The following is a 27260-nucleotide window of genomic DNA, read 5'->3' as shown; positions in this document are numbered from 1 at the left end:
TCGTCAATAACTATAAATGCAACCAATCAAAATAGTAAGTGGTAAAAAGTGTGACATTAGACATATCGAAGATTGGCCACCTTTTCATTTTCAGCATATTCTGAAGAATTTTCAGACCTGCCCTCTCGATCACCACTTTCTCAAATCTAAATGTCTCTTATTTAACCAATGCAGCAATAGCTAAAGACATAGTATGGATTTGTTTTGTTGTCACTCAGAATTATACATGATTTAAAACTAATTTTAAAAATCTTTATTGTGTTTTCTTTTCTTATCTACTGCTTTGAAGAAACACTGTGGGTTTATTTTTTTCTTAAGGCCCAAAATGAATAAGTAGTACTTTCGGAGAAGAAAACAGCTCTCCTTTTCCTTTCTAGAAAAGCTCACAAAAATGATCCTAGGCTGAATGAGTGATACAAGTATCACCTCCATGTTTAAGTTAGTGAGCGCATCGATCGAACTCAGCAGACAAATCTTTAAAACAGCCAATTGTCGTACTCCCCTACCAGGACCCGAAGCAGACAGAGAATAGGATTAGATGATTAAGGACTGTGCCCCTGAAAAATATTTCCGTATTTTCCTGTGTTTAGTAGTGTTCCAAGGGCCCTGATTATTCTGGTTAAGTAAAAATAATTTAGCTGTTTAATTTGAAAAATGTGTTTGTAAAATGAAAAAGAAACACTTAAGCAGCCAATACAAGGTGGGCAGGAAATAGTCAAACGCTTTTCTGTTCTGATCCCAGACTGAAAGATTTGCTATAATGGAGCAGCAAACAGAAGGGGTTTGTCCAAATGAATAATACACCCAGTATGAGATTAAAATAACAATTATAAAGAACAGTGTTTCTTTGCATTTTCCATGTTCTACATGTGCTCCAAAGAGAACCCTACCTTGAGATAGACAATTTATGTCAACAGGATGATGAAAGTTATCTGTTTTTGCATTTATACTACCTTAAGGACTCCTATTTTCCTACTAAGTAACTAAGGGCCGTGTGGTAATGAACTCCACAGGGACAAATGAATTGGATAAAAGGCAAGCATGATCACTGCAGTAATATTGAAGGAGAAACTGCTGCATTTCCTTCTACCAGCTCTATGCTGGCCTTTCACTCTTTTTTTTTTTTTTTTTTCCTTGGATGGGCAGGACTACAACTTCTGAAAACATCTTTTGCTCCAAACTTCTCCCCGTAGGTCAAGGGAGTGACTAGAAAGAGTAACTGGGCAGTGTGTCACAAAGGACCAGCAAACTGCTGTGTGGTCCAAGAATACCACAGTTGTTGAGAACAAAACTGCTTGTTATGCCTCATGGAGAAAAACTTCATTTTATTCATAATATGGAAAGAATAAAATCAAGTGAAGTACTAGATTTGTGTTTTCACTTGGTATTTGGTGTCAATGGGATGGAAGTGCTAGAACACCCATTAGAAGATAACGTCCTCACTTGGCAGTTTTCCATGTATAGTCTTTAAGGCTGTGAAAGTTGTAAGATTAGTGGAAGAAAAGAAATGCGTGTATTATTAACCATAATTCTTTAGAATGTGACAGCTTGAAAATCATAACAAAGGTGTGTTTGAGCTCGGGAGAGATGGGTAGTGTTCTATGGGACTTTACCAAAGTATTCAGTTAGTTTTTGAGAATAGTTGGCTAAAGATGGATTTCAAAAGAGGGAGGAATTGTTTGGGGATTTAACAGCTGTTTGTTTGCTAATACAGTCTTACCAAGAGGGTTGAAGAAGTATTTAAAGGTTAAGGTCATGCAAATATCAGAGGTGGGGAAGAAAATTCACATGGCCAGAGTAATGTTGAGGGGATGGGTGGCTAAGCGGACATTTTTCAATCCTTCACAACCTCTCACAGTTTCTTCTTCTGGTCAAAGGAGAGATTGAGTCTCATCATATGACAAATTTTGTTAGTTCCTCCAAATCCCTACCACGAATATCAGTGGAACACCCAGGCTCATTGATGATGGCATTTATCAGGGCTTTTCATGACTTTTACTTGTTGTAGTTGAATTCCAATTATTTATCAAATAAGCTGCTATTTGGAATAATTTAAGTCTCTGGAGAAAGTTGCAGGAAAAAAGAAACCTGTGAATATAAGGACAAAAATTAGAATTATTAGAAAGCCTTGTAATATTCCTTTAAGCCAAGATTCTTCCCAACCAGAAGTCACTCAAGAGAACATATCCTATCCTAATCCCAAGGCTGTAAGGTAACGAGGCTTGATGTCACTAGGCTTGTGTACAATGTAGTCATCCTTCTGACATACAGTGACAGGTTAAAAGTGACTTTAAGAATGTCAATTTAAGAGGTGCCTGGGTGGCTCAGTCAGGTAAGTGTCTGCTTTCAGCTCAGGTCACGATCCCAGGTTCCTGGGATCGAGCCCCACGTCAGGCTCCCTGCTCCGCTGGGAGCCTGCTTCTCCCTCTATCTGCCGCTCCCCCTGCTTGTGATTTCTCTCTCTCTCTCTTTCTCTCTGTGTCAAATAAATAAATAAAATCTTAAAAAAAAAAAAAGAAAAAGAATGTCAATTTAACAATTGAAAACTTGAAACTAACAGAAAGATGGAAAAATAAGAATGAAAGGAAAAGAAAGATAAAAGAGAGCATGGCAATCAGTGGGTATCAGCACCTTGGACTCTCTGTATGAAGGTTTGGGCAGAAAAAGTCCATGTTTAATCATCTAATATTTAAGGTTCTTGAGAACACTGTCTTTCTCATGATAGCTTCTCTTTTGGAAACTCCTGGAGAAATCTGCTTTAGATAACCATCAGCATGGAAATCTGGGAGGTGAGTGTATGAAGTCTTTTTAACTGGGAGTCATAAATTCATTGGAATTTTACTGACATGTTTGTGGTTCATAGTAATAACCCTCCAATGAGGTTCAAGAGCACTTTGACACTGTTGTTCTCAGTAAACTGGATAACCAGGCTCAAGGTCGTGTGATCTGCCAATATGATCCCATTAAACTAAGTATGCTATATGAATTGATTGTATAATTTGATCTTGAAACACTTTCACGTGGCAATGCTGTGTTTATTTTTTTCCAGAATTCTTTAGGTTATTCCATTAATTGCCTTTACTTCTTCACAAGTCTTTGTAAAATTTACTATAAAATAGTTTACTTTCTGCAAATAGGTCATTTGCCATTGTTTGGAAAGCCAGATAATATTTTTTCAATAATCTATCTAATCCTCCATCCATATTCAGTGCAAATTAAAAAAAAAATCACACATAAATATGGCATTTCTAAACTACATGTGTTTAATTTATTTAGCTTTCAGTTTCACCAATCATTATTTCCAGGTAACTTTTTACATACATTATATATATATATATTTTTTTTTTAAAGATTTTATTTATTTATTTGACAGAGAGTGAGTACAAGCAGGGGGAGCAGCAGAGGCAGAGAGAGAAGTAGGCTTCTACTGAGCAGAGAACCCAACGCAGGGCTCGATCCCAGGACCCTGGGATCATGACCTGAACCTAAGGCTGACGCTTAACCGACTGAGCCACCCAGGTGCCCCATATATATATATGTATATATATATATATATATATATATATATGTATATATATATATACATATTTTTTTATCTTTGATTTCTTTCTCATCATTTCTCTTTTTTGCCTACTATTGTTTTACTACTTGAAATTATTATGCCAATTTCAAATAATCTAAGATTTTTTGCTTGTATCTAAAAATACTATAAGAATAGGCTAGGGGTGCCTGGGTGGCTCAGTCCTTAAGCATCTGCTTTCAGCTCAGGTCATGATCCCAGGGTCCTGGAATCGAGCCCCACATCGGGCTCCCTGCTCAGTGGAGAGCTTGCTTCTCCCTCTCCCACTACCCCCTGCTTGTGTTCCCTCTCTTGCTGTGTTTCTCTCTGTCAAATAAATAAATAAAATCTTTTAAAAAAATAATAAAAAAAATAAAAATACTATAAGAATAGGCTAATAGTGAAGTAGTACTAACTCTATTAGACTTTTATGGCCAATAACCAAGTTTTCCAATGTATGTGTATCTGAGTGTGTGTTTGGTGTTTAATTCTATATTCTACAATAAAAATAGCTTTATTGTACAAAAATTAAGGTAACTACTTCTTAGCTCAGATGCTTGGGGACATCTGAACAAGTTATCTGCCTAGATCATATAAATGGAGACTCAAATTTGTTTAGATTTTAAGCAAAATTAAATTAAATCTTCCACTGTGAGTTCCTGATGTAGAATTATTAAAAAAATATTTTGTAAATGGCAAACCAAATGGAGTATATTTTAACCTTTTTTATCCTTGATGAACTATGCAAGACATACTTCTCATGCACCTTTCAAAATTCAGTTAAAAGCCCTCTTGTGGGGAAATTTCTATGACTCATTTACTTTACAGCACCTTCCCTTGTGCTCATTTATCTATAGTAACTTGAAACACACAGGATTTTAGTCTCCTGCACTAAAAGTTAATCTTTTTTTTTTTTTAAAGATTTTATTTATTTGACAGAGAGAGATACAGCGAGAGAGGGAACACAAGCAGGGGGAGTGGGAGAGGGAGAAGCAGGCTTCCCGCTGAGCGGGGGGGAGCCCGATGCAGGGCTCGATCCCAGGACCCTGGGACCATGACCTGAGCCGAAGGCAGACGCTTAACGACTGAGCCACCCAGGCGCCCCTAAAAGTTAATCTTTTTGATTCTAACTCCTTATTTGATTTTAGGTACCAAATGCCTATAACAGGGGATGAATGCTGAAATCTCAATAAATACCTATTCAACAAATGGATAAATAAATGAAGATGATCTGAATATCTGGAGCCTATACATAAGAATGTGGTCATCATTTTTCTTCTTTCTTTTTTATTTTTATTTTTTTTAAAGATTTTATTTATTTATTTGACAGAGAGAGCAAGAGAGCACAAGCAGGGGGAACAGTAGAGGGAGAGGGAGAAGCAGGCTCCCCACCAAACAGGGATCCTGATGCGGGGCTTGATCCCAGGACCCTGGGATCATGACCTGAGCCGAAGGCAGGTGCTTAACCATCTGAGCCACCCAGGCACCCCTCTTTTTTATTTTATTTTTTTAAGATTTTATTTATTTGAGAGAGAGAGAGTGTGCAGGAGCAGGAAGAAGGGCAGAGGGAGAGAGAGAAGAAGAGAGACAAGCCAACTCCATTCTGAGCAGGGATCCCAATAGGGTTCCATCCAAGGACCCTGAGATCATGACTTTGAGCCAAAGTCATAGTCAGACGTTTAACTGACTGAGCCACCCAGGTGCCCCAAGAATGTGGTCATCATTTTTCTTTGTTTACAGGTTTAGCCATATGCTACTCACAACAGCAACAACAGTTTATAGTAGAGTGGATCCTGAATTTCTCTTCTTTGGTAACTTTCAATCCACTGTCTTTGTCTTTCGTGCATCACTCAAGTGATCAACCTACTATATTTGTATCAGTCACTCCTTTGACACATCAGACACCTCTTTATAACCAGAAGATGTCCTTCATTTTTGTTTGTTTCTTCATGATGTTTTGTTTTGTTTTTAGCCTCTGTATTAATTCTCTTTGGATTTTCTCATGTGTTTTTTTTTTTTTTAAGATTTTTTAATATTTATCTGAGAGAGAGCACACAAGCACAGAGAAGGGCAGAGGGAGAGGGAGAAGCTCAGCAGGGAGCCCAATATGGGACTCAATCCCAGGACCCTGGAATCATGACCTGAGCCAAAGGCAGATGCTTAACCGACTGAGCCACCTAGGCACCCCTTCTCATGCGTTTTTATCTTTCTTCATTTCACTGTTTGGATTTTTGCCTTTTTGTTATTTTACAATTTTGATGAGTTAATAATTCTGAACCATATATTACACTTGTTAGTGTACAAATCACAAACTGAAGTTTTTATATAACATAAAGTCATTATACAAGATTCTTCATTTATCTTTGATTTTTTCTTCTTGTCTTTCTCTTTTCATAATTTATCAAAAATGATAATGAATTTATCTTCTTTGCTAAATTGTGCCTCAGTCGTTAAGCGTCTGCCTTCGGCTCAGGTCATAATCCCAGGGTCCTGGGATCGAGCCCCACATCGGGCTCCCTGCTCCGCGGGAAGCCTGCTTCTCCCTCTCCCACTCCTCCTGCTTGTGTTCCCTCTCTCGCTCTGTCTCTTTCTGTCAAATAAATAAAATCTTTAAAAAAAAATTATGTGCATGATTGGAATTATTAGAAAATTCAAGAAAAGTCACTCCAAAATTAGATAACCACCTCAAGACAGGACTTGAATAAAAACTGCTATACAAGGTTTGAATGGCATAAGAAACAATACAGATTTAGGAAAGTCCCAAACTCATATACAAATAGAATATTTTGCTCATATTGAGCATATACCAGGTGTTCCAAAATATGACATTAATATGAATTCAAATTTCCAAAGTTACGGGGAAGTTCATGTATTCTTTTTGTCTCCAACTAAAAACAAAAATATAACTCACTGAGGACCCGCATGTTTTCTCTTTCAAATTTTGGCTTGTAGTAAATTTCTGCATTATTTCTGGTCAGGATTCTACTGTTTAGGTAGATAGAGTCTTTCCCCATGGAAATTAAATGTACAGCTTAAAAACATCAGGGCTTATCTTATGGTTATGTTCTATTCTTCACTGTGAAGTGGTACGTATCTCAGCAGCCACACTCTGGCTTCCTGCTGCTGCTACGAATGTATCCGAAGCCAATTCCCATGCATAAAAATAGCTCTAAGACTGACATAGTAGAAGTAATATAAGAAGCTAGTGTTCAGTGAACTGCCACAAAAATAAAATATTTCTCCCTCAGTCACCACTTCTCTGAGAATGTAAGGGAATGGAAATTGAATGCAGCTTACTTAATATGGATCAATTCAATTTAAAAATGGTAATTTTGTAAATGTTGCATGAAAATGCATCTGTATACCCCATAGAACATTTAATGTATATTTTTACCACAAGATTTACTTAGCAATACCCTTAACAGAAAATGCATAGGTATATATACCTTTTTGTTCTATAACAGAATCCAGAACAAAGGGAGTCGATCAAGACTGGGGGAGGAGTGGGTAAGAAAGTAAAGGAGCTTCTGGGAGCACTGGAATACAGATTTTCTAGGTGCGTCTAAATTTGCGTTTGGCACCTCTTTACCAAGTTACATGTTTTGCTACAGTTGTTTTCTTGGTATCTTCCCAGGATATCAGATATATTTTCAAAAAGAAATAAAAAACTGTGAGTTATGCAGGCTGAAGGTGGCTGACAGAATACTTTTCCCATCTTTACCAATAATGTCGTCATGAAATCAAGAATGACCCAATTTCTTTAACATTTTAGATGTTATTTTGGGGTAAAAATTAACTTTTACAAAGAAGTAACTCATCCACTTGGGTAGGCATCCTTGAGTGAGAAAAGGCCAAGAGATTTTGAGTCTTTTTTTTTTTTTTTTTTTAAAGATTTTATTTATTTATTCATGAGAGACAGAGAGAGAGAAGCAGAGGGAGAAGCAGGCTCCCAAGGAGCAGGGAGCCCGATGTGGGACTCGATCCCAGGACCCTGGGATCATGACCTGAGCCGAAGGCAGACGCTTAACCATCTGAGCCACCCAGGTGCCCCGAGATTTTGAGTCTTTATAGAAATATTAGTAGGTATTAAATTTTCACCATTTTTTGGAAACAACGCAATCAACATAAATGGGGGGCCAACCTATAGATATAAATCTATAATACCACTTGACCCTAATTTGAGCTAAAGTCTTATGCTGATTCCAATATGGGATGGTGGAAGGCACAACAGCAGGTGAACCTGAGAAAGTACTAGAATAGGCTATTCAGACAAATGAATCAGAAAAAAAAAATACACACACACATATACAAGGCTTCAAGTCTTTTCTTTAAAAAGGTGTAGATGGAATATAGAAATCAATCTGTATTTTTATTTTTTCATATAGGTAGATTATGGATCTTTCTCAGTCACAGCAAATATTGATCAACTGAACAATATTCATCAAAACCCAAAGATCTCTGAATTGTTCTATTGAAAAATATCTTTCAAGGTCATATTGTCCTTCATATATTCTATTTTCTGAATCTTCACAAATTCACAAATACTAGATATGTTATGTGTTATGAAAAATTTACATTGATTGACCTATAGCCAATAAATAATATTTCTAGCCCAAAGTGTTTATTTGTTTAATTGGATTTAATGTGTTTTTATATTTACACTTTCATTTGATTATTTCATTAAGCATGTACTAATTTACATATCCATGTGTCTTATTTATAAATAAATATTTAAATGTAAATATGTTCTATTTCTTTTTTTTTTAAGATTTTATTTATTTATTTGACAAAGAGAGACACAGTGAGAGAGTGAACACAAGCAGGGGGAGTGGGAGAGAGAGAAGCAGGCTTCCTGTGGAGCAGGGAGCCTGATGCGGGGCTCGATCCCAGGACCCTGGGATCATGACCTGAGCCGAAGGCAGACGCTTAACGACTGAGCCAGGTGCCCCTAAATATGTTCTATTTCATCCTGAAATAATAAAATGGGACAAATGCTATTGTGTCTTTTGCAAATACCAAAATCTTGAAGGTCAGAATTTAGGAAACTAAAATTATTATTATTTTTTGTTTCTAAAGCTGTGTCATGAGACAGAGTATTTATCCTTCATACATTACCTAAAAATGTATTTTGACCCATTTTAAAATTATTTATAGTATGTGTGTGCCATTTTAGCTAAAGATAATTCTTAATTAATTTATTCATCTATTTTAGGTACTTATCCAAATAAAAAGTATATGACCAAGCACAGCACAAACAAACACTTACCTACCCTTTCCCTAAAAAATAAACCCAAAAGACAAATAATAAACCAAAAAGTCCTGTAAGTTTGAAACATCTATTTGAATACTTAATTTTATTTTACTGAAATCACACTAGGTTATTATGAAATGAAAACAACAGCTGTATTTAAATAGTACATAATAGATAGCAGATGGAGTGTTTTCCTTAGGATCTTCAGAGGTCTTCTGGTCTTAAGTTTAGAAAAGTAAACATTCAGCAAAAAGAAAACTAAACACAAATCATGGTGCAATTGGAAAAAAAAAACTAATTATTAATAGCCTCCTATTTTGGGCTCGTATTATTTCAAATAAAATTTTATTTTAATCAAGTTAAAAGAAAATGCTTGACATACATGATTGAAAAAAAAAAGCCAGAAAGGTTAAGTAAATGAAAGAATGATATAAAATTTATAATTAATATTTCATGTTATTTAGAATATTTCTTTGTATAATGGAACATTTATCTGTATGATAACTACTTTGGTGATGCAACTGATTAAATTAATTATAGTAAAAACATTTTATAACCTCAAATAGAGTTAATAATTTTGAAGAAGATGGTGTTTATGACAACCTAATTAATTTCATCTAAACATATTTATCTTTGCAATGTATAGTACTTCATTATACTTTTGCATCAAATTATTTTTTTCTTTTGTATCAAATTAATGTCAACTAATATTTTAAGGGATGTGTGGGGTCAGGTTTGACAAAGCTGTTCTAATATTTATAATCTTTTATGCGCACATCATTTGCAAGAGACTATTGGCAAACAGAACTTAAAAAAGATGTTACGGGGACGCCTGAGCGGCTCAGTCTGTCGAACGTCTGCCTTCGGCTCGGGTCATGATCCCAGGGTCCTGGGATCGAGTCCTGCTTTGGGATCCTTGCTCGGCGAGGAGCCTGCCTCTCCTTCTACCTGACTCTCTCTCTCTCTGACAAATAAATAAATAAAACTTTTAAAGAAGAAAGAAAAAAGAAAAAATGTTATGTATTGATTTCAATAATGAGTTTAGTTAGATTTTTAAATGTTTTTCCTTTTTTTTTTTTTAAGAAGGTTTTATTTATTTATTTGACAGAGAGAGAGAGAGCACAGGCAGGGGGAGAGGCAGAGGGAGAGGGAGAACCAGACTCCCCAGTGAGCAGGGAGCCCGATGCGGGGCTCAATTCCAGAACCCAGGGATCATGACCTGAGCCGAAGGCAGATGCTTAACTGACTAAACCACCCAGGTGCCCCTAAATGTTTTTTCTTGATCCAAGAAAATACAAATTGTGAGACCTAACAACTGTAAGTACAAGCCTTTGTCAGTTTTTATTTTTCTATCCAAGCAGAAGAGTTCCTTCATCAGAAATGACTTTGTCTTTGAAACTTTCTGTCAAGAAATATTAAAATTCACGGACTCTTTGGATGTCAAATGGATAACCAAATTTGATCATGATAAACTTGGGAAATAGTGTCACCAGTAGAAAAGAGAAAAAAATATGAGTTTTACATTTATGAAAATAAATAAGTGAATATTATTGAGTAGAAAATTAAATTTAAAAAGAAAACTGAAAATTCTAGAACTAAAAATAAGCCCTGAAATATATAAGAAACCTGAGTCTGTTTATTGGTTCTAGTAAGAATGGCATACTGGCCAGGGCAGCTATGTATGGGGCTACCATTTGGTTAAGTTTGCTGGAGTTCACTACAGCATGTCATGATGCATTTGTTTGCTTGTTTGTTTAAGCATTTTATTTATTTATTTGAGAGAGAGAGCACGAGGGAGAAGGAGAAGCGGACTCCCCACTGAGCGGGAGCATGACCCTTAAAAGTGTCTCTCATCACAGTTGGTTTCCCCGATATCAGTGTCAACTCACACACTGTACCAAAAGATGTGGGCGCTTCCTTCTGCACATGTTCCCATGGCTATAGATCATTGGGGTGAAGGAATGAAATCATGTTTACTGTATATCCTTGCTCTGGCAACAGGGCTGTTTCTCAGGAGGACACAGCCCCTGTTTTAATCATTGGACTCTCAGTCTGAGAATTGGCTTAGGTTTAGAAACAAGGTTGAGGGATTAAGACTGTCTATTGGAGGGGCGCCTAGGTGGCTCAGTCGGTTAAGCATCTGCCTTCAGCTCAGGTCATGATCCCAGGGTCTTGGGATCGAGCCCCGTGTCGGGCTCCCTGCTCAGCGGGGAGCCTGCTTCTCCCTCTACCTCCCCCTGCTCGTGCTCTCTCTCTTGCTCTCTCTCTTTCAAATAAATAAATAAAATCTTTAAAAAAAAAAAAGAAAGAAAGAAAGACTGTCCTTTGGAGTAGTTAACATCAACTTTCTGCTCATCTATTTAGGATATTTTTTGAATATACGTATATATACAGAAACCCTTGTTGGCAGTCTTTCTGTCTTTTAGCCACCACCATACATCCCTGCATAGCAAGATCTATGTTGTTTTCTTGATGCTGCTCTCGTGGGAAGTATATTGCTCCTTATCTCTTGGTAGTGGTTAGGTTGTACCACCTTGCCTTTGCTGTTCTAGAATTCTGTATCACACTGACACTAGTTCAAAAATATCATCACCTGCTCATCATTCTTGGCCTACAAACAGTAGACACTGTCAAGCCTACAACAAGCACATTTGTTATAATCTTAGTAAGGCTAAAACATCCTTTGGATCATCCTAAAGTACGCAGTCATTCAGGCATAACCAGTCCCTCACCCTTCTTATTGGTTTCACACACTCCAGCATGGCATATCTGGAAGCTTAACTCCATGTACTGTGTCTCATAATATTTCCAGGAGCAACCCCTAGAGCATACTAGGATTGAGCCCATATGCTCTTGAAATCCACTGAATTTTGTATTCCCTCCACACTACAAAACTCCTTATCACTTAAAATCTCTCTCATTCTTATAGTCTGTAGCCACAGGATTGTTTTTCTGTTTCCCGCTGGTACATATTAGCCAGGTCCAGCAACTCCAAGCATGAATGATCTCCTTCTTCATTAATGGATTCCAGAACTTCTGTAAGCCATGATAAAAACTTAATAATACCTTTTTGTTAAATGGCCAAGAGGGATAGTGGGAGAAGATCTTGTGGACAATTGTGTTTTGCAAGAAATCTGCCTCAGATGGATCCACTTCAGCGTCTCCAGGAATCTGCTCTAGGCTAACGAAGGAAAATAAGCCCCTTTTGCAGGTGTAGAGGGTTCAAGATCTGCTTGTTCCATAGTTTTTAACCCATTCACTCATATTAACTCATTCCAAGTTTCAGGGTCCTATCCCTTGCATTTCGGAGTCTGTTTTTGACTTGATGAGCAAACAATTCAATTAGAAGTTCTGCTACTTTTATAGTTAGATCTTGGGCTAGATCATCCACAACAATTTCCCTTCAGTTGCAGGAAAGTATAGCTCTTTGAGTGCTTATATGAATACTTTATAACTTTCCTACCATAAATTCAATTGCTGATTGGTTTACTTAAGCCTATCATTTTCTTTGTTTAAAGCATTAGCAGTACATAGCAACAAACAATCAATTCCATCGTCCTTGTATTTACCATTCCTCCTGCATCTTTCTAATTTTATAGATACAGCCTGACACATTAGACCTTATGCTTGTATTCCATCCCAGATGATCACATCTCAGATGATGGCATATAAAATAATGATCATAGAGCACCTGGGTGGCTCAGCCGGTTAAGCATCTGCCTTCGGCTCAGGTCATGATCCCAGGGTCCTGGGCTCGAGTCCCATGTTGGCCTCCCTGCTCAGCTGGGAGCCTGCTTCTCCCTCTCCCTCTGCACTCCCCCGTTTGTGCTCTCTCACTATCTCTCTTTCAAATAGATAAATAAAATCTTTTTAAAAAATTTCTTAAAAGAATGATCAGTGGTGATGCTCCAATATACAATATGCCAGAAATTAGTACCGTCCATCTAGCTTCAGAATCATATAAATATATTCCACTCGCTAGAACAACCTCTGCTACCCACTGTCTTAAGTCAGGTTTCCCAGAAGCAGACATGAGACAAGGATTCATTTGCAAGCCTCTTATGAAGGAGAGACCCCCAGAGAGACCAATAAAGGCAGAAATGGCAAAGAAAATATGGAATGGGAGCAAGTCAAAAGGGCACACTTCCACAAAGAACAGCTTTATGGTAAACCTGTTGCAGAGCTCTGGGGTATATTATACATATTTGTCATGATGTAAGAATGGGAGCTGAGATTTATAAAATTCCATACATGTCAGCTTTGAGTTAAGGGCTCTCTCAGGAGGGATATAAGTCCCCCTGGCACTTCAGGGTCATACACAGTGTTGCAGGGTAAGCTCAGCCAGCCACAAGGAGTTCTCTATAAGAGACAAAGATGCTGACTCTAAGAAACAAAACACACAATCATGATACTAAATAGTGGTAAGTGGTGTGAAAATTAATAAAGGGAATCCTCACTAAAATGGAGTCTGGGAGCCAGCAGGGGGAGCTCTCACACCCCAGCGCTCCTGGTCAAATGCAGACCAACAGAAGAGATGTACCTTGCAAATCCATACTACTTCAGCCACTATTTTACTACCCCAGCAAGAGGAAGAAGGGTTTCCCTTTCCCCTGGCAACAGCCCAAACAGTGAGAGACTGTCACAACTCGGCCAATGAAAAGCCACTGTACTTCGAACTCCCAAGTTCACTCCAATGGACTTTTTGTTTGTAACAGCCCCCCAGCTTCTCCCTTTCCTCTATAAAGGGCTGAACCTCTCCTTTCTTGTCTGGACTTCCTTATGGTTTTGCCATAGTTTGCTTGTCCTGAATTCCAGTTATAAACTACTGCTGAATAAACCCATGCTTTGCTGATAAAACAAGTGAGCTTTACTGTTAAAGTTAACAGTGGCAAGGAAGAAATCATATGATAATGAAATGAGTCAGGGCAAGAGCACTGAAGTAATAGGATGGTCTCAAAGAGAAATCTGTTTTGTTTGAAGTTCTGAAGCACATAAGGGAGTTGGGTCTCAGGCTCACTGGAGGGAGAGCATCCCAGGTAGGAGTAGAAAAACCAAAAGTCCTTGGAGGGGATCCTGTGTATCAGGCATAAAAATTTCCAAGGAGGCACTGAGCCTGGAGCAGAGTGAAGGAGAGAGAAGGATGCCAAAAGATAAAGTCCACAAAGTAAAAAAGAGAGCCATCGCGTGGACAAAAACAAATGTCCAGGCAGCCTACATGTTGCCCTACTTGATCTGTGTTCACCAAGGAACATCTGCAGAGACAGGATTGGTGTATATATGGATCACTGCCCCCCATGCTCAATTCTTACGCAGTGCACAGAGACCTGGAAATGTGAGATGATGGATTTCAAGAAAGCCACCAAGAGCCTTTTGGTATTAAGCTGCACAAGGAAGGAATCTGGTGAAATTACTGCTGAGATAGAACAATGTGACAAGACAGAATCTTCAGCCCAGCTTCATCTTGCCAGCACTGCTGTCCTGGATGTAGAACTAGATTCATCTCTCACACACGAACAAACCCTACTGAGATCAGGAGTCTGTGGTAAAATCTTGGTATTTGATGTGGGCTAGGTAGAGCTTTGGTTTCCTTGTCTAGAGCTTCTGGTCTTCATTCAGCTTTTCAGGCAGCCAGCTCCTCTTCATGGAGGAGAGCCTGTAGAGAATAAATCTTATTCAAGTTAGCAATTACAGATCAGAGCAGATCACACGTGGTCTCGTAAATCATAGCATGATGATTGGTTTTTACTCTTGGTCGAATGTCAGCCACTGGAAAATTTGAAAATACAAGTGTCAAGATTTCAAAGAGTAGTTATGTCTTCAGTAGAGACTGCAGAAGTGGAAGTAGGGGGATCAGTGAGGAAACTCTTAAAATACCCACATGTGGGAAGATGGTGGGTGGGACTGTGTGGAGACAGTGGTATGGTGAAAAGTGTTTGAATTCCAGATATATTTTGAAGGTAGAGCTACCAAGATTTTGAAAGACTCCATAATTGTGTATGAAAGAGAGAAAGGAATCAGTGATGACAGCAAGTATTTTTAACTGTGTAATTAAGAAACTTGAAATGTTTCAATTTATCAGAAATGAAGATAGGTACAAAAGAGACAGGGATGAAGGACCAGACCCTGAGACAATGTGTCATGTAGAATACAGAATGTGAAGAAGTATCAACCAAAAGACTAAGATTGACCATATGTGTAAATGGAAAATGAGATAAATTTTATTATTCTGAAAACCAAGTGAATAAATTGTTTCATAAGAAGAGAGAAACCAGTAGTGTCAAATCCTGATGATGGACAAGTATTAATCACGGGAATTAGCAATAAATAGATCATCAGTCACGCCATTATTAATTGCCTGGTTTACTGAAATGTATCTGTGTGTGGTGGAGACTTATATGCATACTGTTTATTGAGGAGGGCTTTTTAGGACGACACTTATTAAAAATAATTGGGAGCATAACCAGGAGGAGGGAGAAAGCTGAACTGTGATTGAATGGCAAGAAGCCTTTAACCATCCTCCAGCAAGTTTTAGAGTGGGATGACCCTTCAGAGATGAACTGAACTGAAGTGCAAAGGCCAAGTGTAGCCTTGGGTGAGGCATCTTCTCTCAGCCAAGGGAAATTCCTGGCATGACTGGTCTGGAAGTCATCAGCTGCCAACACTCTCGGCAACTGGAGAAATGAGTGCTTTATTCCTGATGGAGAGTTTGCATGATGTTTCACAGCATCCAAGAGAATATAATAACTGGTCGCCCTGCTTCCTTCCTTGTTCTCTTATAGTCTATTCTCATCACAGCAGTCAGAGTAATTCTGATGAAACAGAAGTCATGTCATGTGGAAAACCCGCCCATAGCTTCCCTTTTTCCCTTTCTTTTTTTTTTTTTTAAGATTTTATTTATTTATTTGACAGAGAGAGAGCACAATCAGGGGGAGTGGCAAGGCAGGGGGAGAAGCAGACTCCCCGATGAGCAGGGAGCCTGATGCGGGGCTCGATCCCAGGACCCTGAGGTCATGACCTGAGCTGAAGGCAGATGCTTAACTGACTGAGCCATCCAGTTGCCCCCCAACCCCTTTTCACCTTCTTACCAAAAGTAAACACCAAAATCTATACAATGGCCAACAATGGCCAGCACAATTTGTCATTGCATTATTTGTCTGTATATGCTACTCTCTCCCTCTTGCCTACTCCTTTGAAGTCTCTTTTTAATAGAGAGGATGCCCCTGACTCAGACATTTTGTACTTTCTTTTCATTTGCTTTGGATGCTCTTCCGCTAGAGAATCACATCACTATCTTTTTCACTTCATTCTTTGAAAAAATATTATCTTCTTTTTTTTAAGATATTATTTATTTATTTACTTGAGGGGAAAGAGAGAGGTAATGAGAGAACAGGATGGAGAGGGAGAGAGAATCTGAAGTGGGATCCCCACCTGGGGCTTGATCCCACCACCCTGAAATCATAACCTGAGCCGAAACCAAGAGTCGGACACTTAACCAACTGAGCCACCCAGGCACCCCTGAATAAATATTATCTTCTTAAAAGACATTCTTTTATCACCTTATATAATAAGGTGATAAATAATAAACTCTCTGACTTCTCAAAACCCTATTCCCCATCCCTTCCATAACTCTATAGTATTTGTAAACTTCTGTGTAGTTAAAAGATTTATTTTGTTTAATGTTTGTCTATTCCCACAAGTGTCACGGGGGTAATTCTGTGTTTGTCTCAGCACTAGAAACAGGCTGTAGAACAATGCTGACATGGACAGAACCTCGAGGCAATATTTGGTGAATAAAATGAATGAATGAGCAAATGAATGTATGATTAACCATTTGCTCCTCCAATATCAATTTGGGTAAATTTAATCAGAAAAAATAAGTATGATCATAGCAATTACCTTGGTGAGCAAATACATTTTTATGTCTACTGGCAGGATCTTATCAGCATATTAGAATACTATAATAAAAAAGCATTCATTATAAATTTTTTGAAAAAAATATTGTAGAAAATATTGAAATCACTTGGATATTACCAGTGAATCCATTATATGAAGAAATCTGTTAATAATGTGTCAATATTATCAACCAAAAAAAGTACAATATATAGAAATCAATAAAAATAGAGCTGGTAAACTTTGGATTTTATTTTTATGTTTTAGACATGATTTACCTTTAATTATCTGGTTATTCACTTTGAGTTTCCTCTACCATGTGATCACATTTTAAAGAATAGGTATACTAGGAAAACTTGACTTATTTTTATTAATACTAGAACTATTTGAGATTTAATTTAATTGGCTTATGTGCTAAAACTTAGCTTAAATGTGGGTGAAAATTATATTCATGTATGTCTAAATATATATTGGTCGTTCTGATAAATTACCAAAGCATGAAATATCTCACACATCTCTTTTATTGGAATTATTTTCCAAGATAACATTATTTTCTGATGCTTGATAAACTATTTTTGTCACAGCTGATGTGATTATGTGATGTGATTAAATCATATATTTGCATAAAGTTGTATGCATTGCAAGTCAAAATCATCTTTCAAATTCATTCCTTTCAGAAGACCAATGCATCAGTAGAAATATGCCACTTCACATCATCATTCAAATGTAATGGGAGCACTGGAATGCATTAAATATATAGAGTTGAAGCATAATTTACAGATTTGTATGAAAATCTACTGATATTGCCATCTCAATATTAGGCTTGCTCATCCTTGTTCTTTATTTTAAAACATATTCTATATTTTAAGGAAAATTAGTATATTCTAACTCAAGTTCTATGATGATGATTTTATGTTAATGCATGAAAGATGCTTTCAATCATTATCACCTCTAAAAAGTTCATTTATTAATTGATCTTCTTTTCAGGAGTAGTTTTCCTACATAAAGTAGTACACAAACTTAAGGGGAAAAGAAAAAAATATGAAATTAAAGCCTAATGCCATAAAATATCTCTTTTTCATGCATAATAAATAGAGACAAACTCATAGTGATTTGAAAAGATTAGCCAATGAATTCTTATGCAGGACCCTGGGATATTTACCTGTTTAAAATTACTCCAAAGTGTATGCCTTTATGAGAGATTCTCACGTCTTTTGCACTGTTTCTGGTGCATCTCACTCCCATCTACCCAATTTTCCCCAAGACATTCAGCTAAAGCAACAGAAGTATCTAACTAAATGTAAATAAGTTGCCTTAAAATAATAGTTCTCATACAATCTAGTTAAAAAGATAGAGAAATTAAAATTGATGCCAAATTTATTTCAGAATTGTCAATAGGACCTACTTCATAGGTAAGATAAGACAGTCTTGCGGTCAATTCCCAGACTGCCTCATGTACTGGAACCTTGATAGTTTATGTGAACAAAAGATAATAAAGATACATTGTACATTTTTTTAAAAAAGAGAAATACAATTAAATAAATTAGTACATGTACTTTGTTTTAAAATAGTGCTTAGTCCTTAGTAAACAGCAACTATAACTAAAACTGTTATTTATCTTTAGAGATGTAATATATACCTACTTCCCCAATACACTTTTTCTTTCCACAGATTTTCTTATAGTTTAGTTAAAACAAAAAAGAGTTAAATGAAATCCATTTATCATTCTTTTACCCAATTTTCTTTGTATCCTTATTTAATATATTTTACACATTAACTTAGTACAGAAAGCTGGGCAAAAAGGGGGAAATCGGAGGGGGAGACGAAACATGAGAGACTATGGACTCTGAGAAACAAACTGAGGGTTCTAGAGGGGAGGGGGCGGGGGGATGGGTTAGCCTGGTGATGGGCATTAAAGAGGGCATGTATTGAATGGAGCACTGGGTGTTATACGCAAAAATAAATCATGGAACACTAGATCAAAAACTAATGATGTAATGTATGGTGATTAACATAAGGTAATAAAATAAAATTTAAAAAAAGATTAAATGAAAAAAAGTGTTGAAGGAAAAAAAACAGTTAAGGAGTTAAGGCTGTTCATTACCTTAACTCTGTTTCAGTAACATCTGATAACTTATCCATTATAATGCATTCCCGCATCTATTCTGCTTTGATTTTTTAATGCTAATTCTTCATAAGCTTTATATATGTATGATAAATATGATTAAGTAAATGAATACAATGTTTAAGATATGTTATAAAGATATGATTTTCAATATACTTATGCCATTTATCTGGCATTTTTTTTCCTGTGCTAAAATTTTGTTTTGTAGTCAAAGTTCTCAAAATTTTCTCTTTTTCTTTTTCTTTTTTAAAGTTCTCAATAATTTCTATAAGCCTTCTTGATTCTACGTCTTGCTAAGATCACCTTCCCCAGTAAAATATATTCCAATTGTACTTTTTAATTTTAATTTGCATTTCAAATGTATTATTTATCTGGATTCATTTTTGGTATGAGAATAAAGATAAACCTAGATTTATATATGTGTATACACACATATATATAACTTTATATATATAGTTATGTATGTATAAATCTTTGATATATATATTTTGAGTCTATGATGAGGATTTGGGTCTGGAGCTGACAGAGTAAGTTAAGCAGTAGAAAAGGTATAGTTAGATGTAATTAGAGCACCTCAAAAGAATGTTTTTGTTGCCCATTCTGAAGGAATATGTTTATATGTTCACTCTTGAGTGGTGAAATGGAGACTTCTTCCTAATATAGGGACATAAGTTTTGAATCAGTCTTTACCAGTGTTCAAGCAAGCTTCAAGACAAACTGGTTCAGATAATACAAATTTACCTTATCTTGAGAAAACATTGTAAAACATAGGGATATAAAGGTTGTGAAGCCAGGAAAATAAATTTAATGCATGTGCAGCCTGCTTACCCACACACTCATTCATTCACTTCATTTAGGTTCTTCTAGATGCCCAACTGTGATAGATAACCCAGGGGGCCAAACACTAGGTGCTCTCAAAGTTACATTTACATTCTGACATGTTTTGCATCTTACTGAATTGATCTCATCTAACGGTTTGCATATACCGTGGAACAACTTGCTTTCATGCATATCTTAAGAAAAGTATCATAGAGAAAAATAACATAACAAACATAGCTCTTACACTACTTTTGCTTGCTTAACTTTCAAAATATCTTCACATTAGATTTCATTTTACACCTGTTACATTTGATACAGTTTTGGTTGAGAACTGTGAACTAATTTACAGCAGTCAGGTTTTGAATTCTGTATCTATCATATTTTTAAATATTTTATTGTGCTAAAATATATTTAACATATAATTTGCCATTTTAAGCATTTTAAGTGCAAACTTCGGTGACGTTAGTTTCATTCACAATGTTGTGCAACAACCATGTATTTTTGGTTACCCAAGACAGAAACTCTGTATGCAATGAGCATTAAGCCACCACTCTCACCTTCCGTTAGTCTCTGATAAGCTGGGATAATTTCTGTCCTTTGAATTTGCCCATTCCAGATATTATATTTCATATGAGTGGAATTATGCAATGTTTGTTCTTTAATATCTGGCTTATTTCACTGAGCATACATAGTATTTACAATGTTCACGCATGTTGTAGTAAATACCAACATTTTGTTCCTTTTTATGGTTAATAACATTCCATTGCCACATTTCACTTATTATTCATCTGTTGATGGGCACTTGGATTGTTTCCCCCCGTTGGCTATTTTAAATAATGCTGCAATGAACATTGCTGGCAAATACCTCTTTGAGTTCCTATATCTAATTCTTTTGGGCACATACTGAGGAATAGAATTGTTATGTCATATGGTAATTCTACTTTTAACTTTTTGAAGAACCACCAAAGTGTTTTCCACAGTGGATATACCACTTTACCTACCAACAGTATGTGAGCATTCCAATTTTTCCACATCTTACCCAAAGCATGTTGTTTATTTATTTACTTTAATTATAGCCATCCTAGTAGGTATAAAGTGGTATCTCATTGTGGCTTTGATTTTTATTTCCCACTAATGATGTTGAGAATCTTCTTCTGTGTTTATTGTCTGTTTATATATATTCTTTAGAACAGTCCTTTGACAGAGACTCTAATAAATTTCATATTGATTGATTGATTGATTGATTATTTTTTTAAATTTAAGTATCTTTACGTAGGCTCCATGGGGCTCAAACTCACCACTCAAACTCACGACTGGGAGATCAAGACCTGAGCTGAGACCAAGAGTCAGGCATTTAACCACCTGAGCAACCCAGGCACCCCATAAATTTCATTTTAAATGATGAATAATTAGTTGTGTTTTTTTGATCATCTTAAGATACAAATGTTTCTACCTTTAATTTTAGAGAAGGGAAATAAGATAAACAGGGAATTAGATATTAGCATTCTTATTGTTAAATGTAAATTTATTATTTCCTTACTTCTGTCTCTAATTAACCACTAGAAATCCACAAACTTTTTATTAGTCGCTAGGGCAGAAAAATGATATTTATATTTCCCTTTGTCTGATTAGACAAATAGATAACAAGGAAACTAGAGGAGAATCTTTAAATAAAAACTCTGCAAATTGATTGCATTTCAGGGTTTATCTGTTTAGCATAATGAAAATATTGAAATAAATACTCTAATGAGCTAGATTCTCTAACCACTAAAAATAGTCCCAGGAGCTATTGAGGCATTTTTGGAACTTAATACATAAGATATATATATGAACATACATAATCAAATATATTGTTGTATTTTGAACAAATTGTCATGTTAGATCAGTTAGGAATAATCCATGGCACAGTCTTAAGGCAAGAATTCCAACCACAGTATCTGAAGAAGGAAAACAGAATGATTTGGAAATGGGAGTGGTTTTCTGTGAAAAGTACTTCTTCTTCCCTGAGGCTCAAGGTCAGAGTTAACCGGCATACAGGGTGTAGGGTAGGAACATGCGAGGGAAAGAAAGCCTCTACCACAGAAACTTCTAGTGAGATCAGTATCTTCCTTCAGGTGACATATAAGTTTTAATAAGGGGAAAAAAGTGACTAAAATGTCCACGGTTATCACTTTCTCTTCGAGGACTTCTAAAATTGCTTCATTTAATTCAATTCGCAGCTTCATTTTAGTGATACTCGTATAACTTTCTTTGCTTTAATTCACTGTTCTTTCCATAGTTTGTGACATTTTACTTATTTGCTTGTTATTTTGTTTTATTTGACTTGATTTTTACCTCAATGTTATAATCACTCCAGAAGAGCACAGGTTGTATATAATGTGCTTAATATAATAAATGTATTCATTGCTAAAGCATAGATAAGTCTTATTTATTTAATTATTATTTATAGATGAATAAATATACTGCAGTCATGAGCCTCTCTCTGAGGGTTGCTAGCTCAATTAGGAAAAAAGATGGATTGGTTACAGTCTTTGTCAAGAAGTGTATATTTTTTTTAATTTAAATTTATGGGGACTTTTGTTTATTTCAGTGAGTATTAATTTTCTAATCTGGAATGTTAGGATAATAATACCTGTCCATAATTGTTATCAAAATATAATAAGATAAGTTAGGTAAATTTACTCATATATGCTAAAATATAAATTCATGGCACGATAAAGTTAACATAACAATGACTGGAGTCCAGAAATGTTGTTCCATCAGTCAGAGTTCCAGAGGAAGGATGACTTACATTTAAATAATTTTGTTTTAGTGGATATGAATTGTATGTTATGTCATTTTAAATTCCTATTTATATTAATTTGATTCCACATCCAAGTTTCATTGATGATGAAAGTCCTTTAGGTATCAATTTTTATCTTTCTTCACAGAGATTTCATTGCCCTACCTTGCAAGATCCTTTGAGCATTGGAAACTGAAGTATGAGGTCTAAGTTTTAAGTCTAGGGCTCAGGGTCCAGCCATTATGTGCTGGTAAATGTTTAGCAACTGGTTTTACAGAAAAAATAAACCAATTTGCATTTTGCTTGTTTCCATGGTGTAAATACTATCACTTTATGGGTGATTTGAAGCTGTAAAAATAACCTTATTGAACATAGAGTAGGGATGATAAGTTTGAGTGTTTACTATGTTCATTTTTAGTGTATTTTAATTAATTTTAAATTGATAAAATTCACTGTTCGATGATGGGTGTTTTTAACAACTGACTTGTGAAATTCTCCAAAATTCACTTTTGGGCCCAATCTGGACCAGTTCTAGCACATGCTAGCTGGGTGGGGCCCAGTTACACATATTTAGTCCTGCTACTTCTCCAACTGGAGTATGGAGCAGACTTGAGACCATGCTTTATAGAAAATGCCAACTTGACTTTTCAACCTTTTGCCCTTTGCCTTTCCCTTTGCCCCATGTTAGAATCTCCTCTAAGAAGTCATGATTTAGAAATCAAAAGTCAAGAAAATAAATGTTTGCTGAGAACTCCAGCATTTAGTTCTGCAATAGTGACCTATCTTGACATGATGGCACATGGAAGTACCCGACAACCATCACCTAAGTTTTCGGCCATGTTCTCAACTGTGGGTCTTGAGAGAGTTAACTTGGTCAATGATCTGAAATTACACTCTGAAAATTGTCTTCTTAAAAATGATTTTGTTGGGGCACCTGGGTGGCTCAGTCGTTAAGCGTCTGCCTTCAGCTCAGATCATGGTCCCAGGGTCTTGGGATCAAGCCCTGCATCCAGGCTCCCTGCTCGGCGGGAAGCCTGTTTCTCCCTCTCCTACTCCCCCCTGCTTGTGTTCCCTCTTTCACTATGTCTCTATCTGTCAAATAAATAAAATCTTAAAAAAAATGATTTTGTTAATCTAGCGGCTGTTTATGAGAGAATCAGAGTTATCTGGGGATTAGAACTCTTTTGATATTGAGCTGCCCTTTTGATGTCTATGTTTTCAGCATTTGTATACCATTATCCTATTTACTAAAGAGCAAATGACCACTTTTTGGCACTGGTGTCAAATACTAAAAGTGCAACCAGAAAATGAATGAATACAGCCGTTAAAGACCAGAGAGAAAAAATACCATGGACATGCCAATTACTTTTTGTTGTTTGATCAAATGGTAGATTCCCACGCTGATTATATTGTACATCTGGACAGGCACAGACCTTACTTATCTAAGGTAAAGCTGCCAGCCAGCATGAAGGAAAGTAAAGGCTTTCAAATGTGGAAATGATTAAAGCATTCTTCCAATTCATCTTCAATGTGACAGAAAGAGAAGCTGCTAAATTGCAAGCTGCATTATGTAATATACATGATAATCATCCTACTTTTGCATAAGCTATACATAATTTACTCAAGCCCCTTTCTTGTTCATTCCCAAACACAAGTTTTCTTTAATGTCAGATATTTACTCTGGGAAATTTTTGTCCCTCATTCTACTGATTTATTTGCTAAGAGAAATTGCATTTGGACAATATAGCTCCTATTTATTTTCTAAATGTCATTTAAAATTATTTATCAAAAATTTCTTTATGATTTCCTAATTGAAGATTGCATCATACTAAAAATGGTGAATAAAATACAGAAATACAAAATTTTATTTTCAATAACTTTTAGTATTGAAGAAATTTATTTATTTATTTATTTATTTATTTTAAAGATTTTATTTATTTATTTGAGAGAGAGAATGAGATAGAGAGCATGAGAGGGGGGAGGGTCAGAGAGAGAGGCAGACTCCCTGCTGAGCAGGGAGGCCGACGCGGGACTCGATCCCGGGACTCCAGGATCATGACCTGAGCCGAAGGCAGTCGCTTAACCAACTGAGCCACCCAGGCGCCCGGTATTGAAGAAATTTATAAACAAACAAAAAACACAAATGTCAATGAAGGGATGGGAGTATCCTGCCACCAATTAAAAGTTAAGTTTAACTTCTCACTTTTTGAATTGCTTCATCTCAAATAAAATAAAATAAAATAAAATAACAACAAAAATAAAAACAAAACAAGAATTTGACTTAAAAGATCTGTTTATTGCTTTCCATTTTCAAGTATTTGAATGATTATATTCAAGTACACACACACATATGTGTGTGTATATTTTTATGTACAAAAACGTATCAGTTAAATGTCATAAACGGGGTCACATAACTAAGTTCACAGGGACAAAAAAATCAAAAGGTGAGTGGGGGTCAGGGTGGAATAGGAGACACAGAGGGAGGAAAACAGGTGAGTCTTATGAATCTCGAATTGGAGAAGTAGTTAACAAAACAATTTTGTTAAACAGCACATTCTATCATTAATATAGCTCAGTTCTGCATGCTTCTATTTTCTTCAACCCTATCATCATACTTTAGTTCTACTCTCCAGGGAAATAATTTTGCTAACCTATCTATTAACCATCATCCTCATTTGAAGAGTCTACATATAAAGCTACCAGAAAGTGTATTTCCTTAACTTTTGGAAATTAATAAATATTCAGTTTAATTCAAAAGTAGATAATATAGAGCAAATACAGTATAGAAATATAGCAAATACAGTATATTTTTAAAGGAACAGGAAAGACAAAGAATGATGGGGTGGCTAACTTATTAAAATCCAAATATCCAAAAGAACTAAAGAAAATTTTCATATAACTAAAGAATGAGTCGTTATTTCTGAAGATATTTCTGAGGCTATGGGCTGCTTTTTATCATTGCCTTCCAGCACTGAACTTCCAGCTTGCAGTCATGCTTTGCATGATGGTCAGAGTCATATCTCTTTCCCTAGTCATTAGCATTCTTAAAATTTATCCATCAGCATATACCATTTAACTCATTAATTTTGTGGGTTAGCTATATTACATACATTATCTCATTTTATGCTCAAAGTAACCCAATAAGGTAAGTGCTAGGATTAAGTAATTCATAGATGAATCTTAAATATATAAAAATTGTATAAATATCCATGCATATAGTTTTCATATATCAAATATTTTCCATGTTCATATTTTTTATACACTGATACTACATATATGGCTGAACAAGTAGTCTCTTACATATTATCATTTAAATAATCTATTAAGTAATGTGTAACCTGCAATAATTTTAACATAAAATTTTTTGTATTTTCATGCTGAGCACTGAATGCTTTGAAATAACTAAGTGATTAATTTCACTTTGAATTCTTGTTATGATATAATATGCTAGAAAAATGACCCATCAGATCTGAATTCATTAACTGATAACTTTATAATATCTAACTTAATAATCTGAGGAGGAAAAGCCTGGGAAGTTATGGGAAATTGTTGATTGATTGCAATTGATCTGAAATTATCTGTTCATTACCATACCACATCCTTGACAGCTTAACGACTCAACCTTCATAGTGATAATGAAGCAGATAACACCACCCTGTACATAGAGATGTGGTTTTGTAAAATTCAAGATGTTTACTCATAAAATACTAAAGCTTGATTATACTCTTGATTATGGTTTGGAAATTTATATTCAACTGTATGTTTTATCAGTTATTAAGCTGGTAGTTTTGGGTTGTTTTGGGTTTTTTATTATTATTTTTTTCCTAAGTCATAATGTGATATTTCTCTAAGAGTACATACATTTTAATTTTCCCAATATTTTGCATTTATGTGCATTTGAATATGTAAACTATTTTAATACAATTTAATAATATTGTACAATGGCTAAGAATGAGTTCCTAGAGCAGTCTTGCAGACTTAGAGAAAATTCTCTGAAGTGTGATATTTGCATAATGACTATATATTGGAAAAAAAAACTTTTTAAAGGATTCCACAGGGGAAAGATGCCAATGTAATCACAGTTTAAGAAACAGTGTTATTAATAAATAACTTCTTGAAGTTTAGCAATAACTTCGGTATTTGTAAGACCTCAAGGTATTCTATATCTGTAAATCAGATTAATTAAATTTTTTAGGGCAAAATTTACTTATAGAATTAGAATACTTTTTTTTTTTTTAAGATTTTATTTATTTGCAAGAGAGAGAATGAGAGACAGAGAGCATGAGAGGGAGGAGGGTCAGAGGGAGAAGCAGACTCCCCGCTGAGCAGGGAGCTCGGTGCGGGACTCGATCCTGGGACTCCAGGATCATGACCTGAGCCGAAGGCAGTCGCTTAACCAACTGAGCCACCCAGGCGCCCTAGAATACATTTTTATTTGCTGTGGAAACTTCAAGATTTCCAAAGAAGTCATGTGAATTCTATTAAAAGTAACAATCATTTAATTTAGTGAAGACTTCACTAGGCTTTGCTAGAAGTGAAATGTTTCAGAGAAATGCCATGGAATACTTGCCTCAATTCATTACTGCACATGCTGTTAAGTTTTAAATTTGCTGCCGTATGGTCAGGGAGGCATTAGAATATAAAACAACATGAGTGAACATCTTAAACATTTATCACTGTTCTTTTGGCAAGACAATACATCTTTGTGCAAACCGAACTTGTCTTAGAAGTCATTTTGTTTCCATGCTTCTACTGCAAAAACAAGTATTTAAAATCTGAATTGTGTAATCTAGGTGGTAGGGGTGTGAGTGTTAAAATTCTTTCAACTTTTCTT

The sequence above is a fragment of the Leptonychotes weddellii genome, chromosome 1 (genome assembly GCF_054177405.1).
Source record: "Leptonychotes weddellii isolate Sample4059 chromosome 1, ASM5417740v2, whole genome shotgun sequence".
NCBI classification, from domain to species: Eukaryota; Metazoa; Chordata; class Mammalia; order Carnivora; family Phocidae; genus Leptonychotes; species Leptonychotes weddellii.
Note: the sequence above shows the minus strand (reverse complement) of the source record.